The following is an 8,036-nucleotide window of genomic DNA, read 5'->3' as shown; positions in this document are numbered from 1 at the left end:
TTCTGTTCATCATAGTAGCAGACAGCACAATGGATCAAATTGACGTGAAAATGGTTATGACAACATTTCTGTCATGAATTATGACAGAGGTGACTATGAAAGAACTGAGGGCCACAGGTGGCAGAACTCACATTGAAGTTCTGTACAGCATCTCAAAATTAACAGAGGGTGTCAGCACACAGATGACCAAGAACATGTTCAAACCAGTCAAAGGCTGTGTGCACAGATGCACACAAAGGCAGGAAAAACACAAAACCCCTCTACAAACCACAGCTGTAGAGCACTTCACCATTAAAATAAATTTCGTATCTCCCACTTCAAACTTCTGAGGATCAGGACATCAGATTGCAGGAGGCGCATGTGCATCACATAAATTTGATTGTGAAAGAAGAGAAGCAGACTATTCCTAAAGCAGAAGGCAATATTTTCATTCTCATGGCTTTCATAAGCATTAATGAAACAAAAATATTACTAACATGTATGATACACATTTAATCAGAACTGTATACTTCTGCCATGTGTGGCAGCAAAGCAACATACCTGTGATTCGAAGCTACAGCAAGACAACTGCCTTTTGATCTCTGCACCGACCTGGGCTCTGCAGAATGTATCCCAAGCAATACTACGCATCCCAAGGTTCAATGCAGTGGAGACTGCTTACTGTTGAGGATTAACTTGTACTTGGACTGCTTCTTAGTGACCACAGCTTCTTTCTTCCAGGTCTCAGAAATAGGTGCACAAAACTGTCAGCATTTTCTCAGCCTTAATAGTCGTGGTGTTTAGGTCAGGCACTGACTATAGGCAGCCTGGGTACAACCCTTCACCATTTTCCTCTCAATGTCTATGTATATGCATGTATGCATATATATATATGTGTGTGTGTGTGTGTGTGTATATCTAAAAACAAGTTCACATAGTAACATATTAAAAGGTGGAGGCTTTGTTGTTCAGGTGATAAGAAGACTACTCCACACCTTTTTACATAATGTTGCTCTTGTCATATTTCACTGTCATTTTATTTAACATTTAGCTGTTCACATTGAATAGGAACACAGGACAAAAACAGTCCCTCTACAGTTATGTTTCCCCATTCCAGCAGTGCATCTTCTGGGATGACAGAAAAATCCAGGTTAGGCTCCTCCTCTGGAGGCTGCCAGCCCAGAGCAGAGCTAACCTCACAGCCACAGCAGGTGCTCCAGGCTTGTTCCATCGACCTCTGGACATCTCCCAGGATGGAGGTCCCACCACATCTCTGGGCAACCAGCACTAGTGTTTAACCAATCTCATGGTAAAGTATTTTTCCTCATGTGCAAGCAGAGCCTCCCCTGCTGCAGCTGCTGCCTCCCAGCCTCAGCTATGCCCCTCAGAGAACTCCCATTCTGGCTTTCTAACAAACTTCCTTATTTAAGCAGTTGAAACCAATTAAGTTTTCCTTAGCCACATTTTCTTCAGGCTAAACAAACCCTGCTTCCTCAGTCCTGGGCAAAACAGATATGAGTTGGGGAAAATGAGCTTAATTTTTTGCCAATTAAAATAAATATTTAACTACCAATTTGGTTAGTGGGAAACAGAGGCAAACTTTAAACCAGCTTTCCTCCCTGCTTTTCCAGGCTCAGCTTGACTCCAGACCTCCCCGCTCTGAGCCACATGGGGGGCTGCGGTCACTCTGTAATGGCTCCTCTCTGCCGCTCCATCTGCCTCATGCCTCCCCCTGCTCTGGCTTGGATCCTTTCCATGGGCTGTCAGGGGACACCTGCTCTGGGACCACAGAGCACCTCCTCTTCCTCCAGCCCTGCTTCCCTCAGCTTTACCCTCTGTCTGGTATTTTCTGCCCTTTCTTGAACAGGCTTTCCCAGAGGTGCCACCACCCTGGCCGAGGGGCTCAGCCGTGCCCTGCGGCGGGTGGGCTGGAGCTGGCTGAGCCCGGCACGGGGTAGCCCCACCGCTCCTCACAGAGGCCCTGCAGCCCCCTGCCAGCACCTGGCCACAGACGCCCAGTACACCCCTGTAATTAGATGATCTCTGACTCAATCCTCTTCTTCTGCAGGCCCTCCATCCCCCCGGCCCTCACACAGACATGGAAGGCCTTCGCATGATCCTGATAGGAAAGGTGCCATGCCACACCTCAAGCCTTGCTGCATCCTTCAGCACAAAGTTGCCTGCCCCCTTCAGAGTTTTACCTGTGTAAAGTGTTTAGCCTCCTTCACCTTAATTATTTGCTTCCCCTACACTTACAAAAAAGAATTAAAAGGTCCCAGCTGTGTTTGACCACCCAAGCACCACTGAGGTGAGCATTACTAGAAACAAAATACAGGCCAAAATCCATGCAGTCACCTCTGAAACTTAAAGAAATACCTTGAAGAGCTCAAAGTCCTTTAGTGGCATTGACTTCAGATAAAAAAACAGATGGTGATATTTAATACTGGCATAATAATTACAATTAGTATATATTAGAAGCGCTTCTCAGCGTACAAGACATCTGGCCAACTCCTGCCTAACTGATGGCTTTGGTAGCTTGCCAGGAGCAAAGGCAGCCTTCTGCCTTTGATTTGTATACACTGGGGGGAAAAAAATCGGTGAATCAGCTTTCATTACAAGCAGGCTTCGGCAAGAGTCGTATCTTCAGCAGCACGTAGTTGCCAGCACTTATTCTCAACAATCATTAGAAAGTTACTTTCTTCAGGGACTGTGGGCCTTGCAGTCCTGCAGCTGACATCTACTGTGCCCATGAGACCATGATGAGAGCTGCACCCCATCTTCTGACACCCATGTTTTAAGAGGATGTTCAGTAACTGTAGAGGAGTGCTTTAAACACACGAGAGCTAGAAATAATTGATTGCCATAAAAAGCTCAGAATCCTCAATTAATTTTGTTTACAAGAGAAAAACCATGGGGCAACTTAATCGTTGTGGTTACATTATCACATGGAAAGAAAACACAGTTAGTGAAGGTGCTCTAACCTAGCTGGGAAAAGGAAAAAAAAAAAAAAAAAGACTTGAAATGAGAGTCTGATATGTAGAAGTTAAAAATAGAGAGATTCTATCATCAATCAAACATGTTAAACAGGCATAAACATGATCATTTAGCAACAATCAAACATGGTTAAACAGGTATAAAAGGCATCAGAATGTCTGATAATCTTTTGACCTTAAAAATCTATGCATCTATATGGACAGTGTCAACTAAGGCCTCTATACACTCTGACTCTTGAGCGAAAAACCCAATCCCTTTTTGTTGCCAGTCTGAACTTCAATAGACCTTCTAGTTAACCATCACCCATAACTATCTTAACATACCACTTGTTTCCAATTATATATATAGAAAGAGGTTTCTTCTATGGCTGTAAGTTCAATGTGAGACTCTTCATACACAGAGTAACTTAAAAGGTCCAGAGAGCAGAACCACTGATCAAACAAGTGAAAAACACTCTGCTCAGCAGCACCCTACAAAGCATTTATGAAAGACAGAACGAATACAAATGTGACAATGAATTAAGCAAAAGAAAAATGATATCAGGAGCTCTCTGAACAAGGGGAAACCATGCTCCTATTCAGCCCCTGCATGATGGGATCACCCAACATGAGACGACCACTCATTTTGCTCCAAGTGCTTACTGGTGAGTATTGGAGGCTTCATGTGTTTGCCTGGCTCTCTACAGTGACACGTAGAACTTTCATTAGAGAAAAATGCAAGGAGCCAGGCTTTCTACCAAATAATGCAGAGTTCCAAGTCAGCACTTCTTTTGTTGATGGGCTTTCAGAAATTGTCAACATCAAACCTGGATGCAGAGCATAGATAGTCAAAATATTTTTAAAATGTGTTCCTATCTTAAACTCTGACCATGGGGTAAACAAGCTGTGGTTAACGCTTCATGAGCTGATATAGAATCAATCCTCTCTAGACAATCAATACTGTAAACGCTGGCTAGCTACACTGTATTGAACATTTCTATCATATTTACTGTTGGATACAGTACTCATCACAGCCTTTCCCTGTTTCTGGAAAAAGGCAAGCAGCTAGTGGTTTGGGGTCATTCACAAGCCAGGTGAAATGCAGGCCCTATTTGAAGACAGTATGAGATTTAGTTAAGATTTCACTACTTCTTAATAGTGGCACTTGAAAAGGGTAGTAAACAAAAATCCAGTGATAATCTTTAATGCTTTAGCAAAGTCACTTACAGATCAAGGACAGATAGATTTGCTACATTTAATATTGTAATAAGCTTTTTTTTTTAGCTTTAATATTACACTGAATTTTACACCATTTAACTTTACTCTTGAATTTTTCAGTATCTTTAATACGATTTAGCAGAAAGAAATTCTCAGAATCTCCTTGAGCATCCTTAGAGTTCACTCATGTCACACCCTACAAGGAAAAACCCCAAAGTTTCTAAAGTATGTTTCAACCATCCGTGGATATTTTGAAATGGGAAAACCCTCCACAAGTTTCTCTTCTCCAGATGTGGGAAACAGCAACTTTTTAATTAATATTGTGTTCTGTGACAGACAATTCAGCACAGTATTGGACAACCTCATTTTCTTGGTAATTAGATTAGTGAATTTAAGTTTGGTTTGTTTGGTTGTTTTTTTTTTTTAATTGTTTTGTTTTTTAATAAAATCCTTTTCTTTTTACAAGATAGCTATGAAAGATTCTGGAGATTTCATCTGACAATAAAATAAAGGATTTTCCCAGTTTAAGTCCAGTCAGCATTTGCTTTAACACGAGTGGAAGTTACAGAGATCAGCAGTTCCCAGTCAGTAACCTCTGAATTGGCCCAGAGAATGGTATTAAACAGCAGAACCTACTCGTATATCCCTTACACACTGCCCAGCTTAGCAGCCTGGGAGCACTGGCAGTGGTTGTGCTGTGAGTTTCATGATGGCCTAATGTTCACGCACTAAAACAAGAAGCCATTTACAGAAAGTACAGCTTTGCAAGGCATGAACTGGCAAACTACAGCAGAGCTTTCTACTCTGATTACTTGCTGAAAAAATAGAGCCATCAGAGCCTATTGGGCTTGTCTTTTCACCAGGTGATACAGGTTAACTAACTAAAAGATTAGGAGCCAACTGCATGTTTAAGACTCAGTGCAAGGAGATGCTTTAAAAAATGAATATGCTCTGTTCAGCTCTAGTGTGTCAGTTCTGCATGATGAGAGATTTATTATTTGCTGGCTCTGAGCCAGGAGCCCTGCACAGTGTTATCCTGCTGGCAAAAGAGCCTCTGCAGAGCCACATCCTTCTTCTACATTGCTTGAAAGGTGTGAGCAATTACTGAATGAAGAGAAAAAAGGCAGAGGAAGGAGTACAACATTCAACTAGCAGATGCACAGGCATCTGTGGAAAATTGCACTTGTTCACAGGTGCTCAAGTGCCTACTGAATGTACACATGCATGATGTGAACATGCTCTGCTTGCCTCCATACCTCTTTTACTCAGAGACAGCAACACCTCCCAAAAGCTGCTACTGTTTGCTAGAACAAAAGATTTGTTTTCCTCTAGCCAATGCCCATGGAGCGCCTCAGGCAGTCCATGCCTCTGTGCACATGACAACTGGTTCAGCAACTAATTCAAAATACATCTGTATGGATACCCACAAAAGCTCAAAAATAATGAGCCTTGAATCAGTTACAGTTCAGCAACATAACTGACCAAGGAGAACACACTTCCACTGGACTCAGAAAATGCTTTACTGACAAGTTTTGCATTGAGTAATATTAGATCACTGCTGCAGCACTCGGATGACTGCTCTGGATACAAGCTTACCACTGACTCCACCAGCGTACCTTCTGTTTAGAGGCTAAAACTGGGAGCAAACACCTTTTAGAAATAGCTGAAGACAAAAAAAAAAGCAAAAAAAGCAAAAAAACCGCAAAAAACCCCAACAAACAAAACTCAAAAACCACGTGTAATTTGAATGGCTGAACAGCTTGTAAAAGTGAAACTGAAGTTGGGAACAGAACAGAGAAAACATGACTAAGATCCAAAAAAATGTCACTTTTAACACCACGAACTGAGCAGTAATTCTCATATATAACCATTCTCCATCTAGCTAGATTACCTTGAAACAGTAGTTAACACTGAAGTTTTCAGTGAGCAAGAGGAATACATTCTAACTTAAAAGTTATCGTTGATTATTTTATTCCTCCCCCCTTCCTCTAAATAGGGCTGAAACATCTGGCAGGAATTCCCCTCTCTTGCACAAGCCGTACAAGCTCTGTGATATTACAAGAGCTTTATCTGCCCAACCTGCAGTATAAGGAGGCTCTCATCCATCAGACCTGTTTCAACAGAATGCTTATGTCATGAACATTAACAGGTTCCATTATATTTTTATTCTGAAGAAGGTTTTAAGTTCAAATCAACATCAGATAGTCTGATTTGTACAACAAGGAAAAAGATCTGAGAGTGCTAGATAAACGAGTGCAAAAAGTCACATTTCACAGTACAAGTCTACAGATGTTTTGAAAAGTTGCATTTATTTTCTTCAAGTGTCCCTGGAGCACCATGTGTGAGAGCTAGACAGCACAGCTGACAGCCTTACATTGCAGCTTCACTAAATCCTGGTTACATCTAATGAAAAAAATAACTGCACATAACTGTTGCTGCAGTGATCTCACATGTTTCTAGCCTACCATCTAAAAACGAGTCCATGACCAATAGCTTGCTTGAACTCTGACCCAGCATCCTTTTGGGAGACGCTAAGGTCGACTGTCCCCTCAAGCCGTGGACCATGGACGCCGGTGCCCTCTTCTGGTTGTATTCTTGGGAGACCATCGGAACGCAGCCTCACTAGTATTTAACGGTAGAATCCTTTCACTCCCTGCTTCTGGTTTAACACCATAAAAAGCTCAAAGTCTTCTCGTATGGCTGAAACCGAGAATATTTTTATGTGTCGCTCCAGTAAATACAGGTGACAATACATCACGGCACTGGGAGACGTATATTGTTCCTAAGCACACGCAATGCAAAGGTGATTTGGAGTGAACCTGGTTCTGCCACATTAACATCTCACTCCATTACGTGGGAGAACAGCACTGCTGTTGCTGTTCATCTGCAGCCTGTTTTGCCATCCGTTTTAATTCCCAGATATTTCTATCCTCCTTATGAAGGACTAAAAGAACCAAATGAAGGATGATTCTCTTTTGAGATACATCACACTCCAGTTTCTGCCTAGATAGAGATAGGGTTACAGTATTCTACTGTAAGCAACTTGCTAATTAGTACCAAATGCCCAACTGTTGAATACTGTGGGGTCTAGGGCTCTCTTCCCTAATTTTTCAAGTTATTTACACATCAAAACACAAACAATAATAAACAAAGTAAAAGCAGCTTGGCTGCAGATGGTGGAGGGAGAAGACTTTCTTGCCAAAACTCAGTATTTTATCATTAGCCTGTTCTTCCAGCACTTGGCTCCAGTAATGCTCCTCTGTGTTCACATGAAGAAGATCTGAACATCTGAAAGACAAGGACTGAGGACTCTCTTATAGTTTAGCTATGTAGTAACAGGGTCACTTGGTCATTCTGGGCACATTGCTAAGACAAAAGAGGGGCAAACAGCAAGCACGAGCACTAAGCACAGCCACCCACACGGCCTGTTAGCTCATACTGGCTGTTTTGTCCTGCTTGAACAAGCTCTCCCCAGGACAAATCTCCTTAAAAAAAGGAGCTAGCCCTAAGCATCATGGAAACAAGCCAAATGGGAGACAGACACTTGGCCAGAAACCAGCCCTTTCCTAGCTCACAATAATTTTTTAGTACTAGCACAGCCTAGCTAGACAAAGACTGTACAAACCTCAAGGAAAGAACCATAATTTTCACATCTTCAGGAGGATTAGGGACAGGACTGCTTGGTCTTTCTTGCTTAGCTTAGATTAAACACAAGCAAATTGGATGAGGGTAGGCATGTATTTTAGGATTAACTGTATGTATCATATGCTCAGCATCTTTCTGCAGACTGTCTTGGAAGTCTGTCTGTGCTAATTCTCTTCAATGTTGCACTGCTGCCATCTACGCTGACAAATCCCAAGCAGGGCA

Source organism: Falco naumanni, chromosome 2, assembly GCF_017639655.2.
Source record: "Falco naumanni isolate bFalNau1 chromosome 2, bFalNau1.pat, whole genome shotgun sequence".
NCBI classification, from domain to species: Eukaryota; Metazoa; Chordata; class Aves; order Falconiformes; family Falconidae; genus Falco; species Falco naumanni.
The sequence above is the reverse complement of the archived record's forward strand: the minus strand, read 5'-3'. Positions refer to the sequence as shown.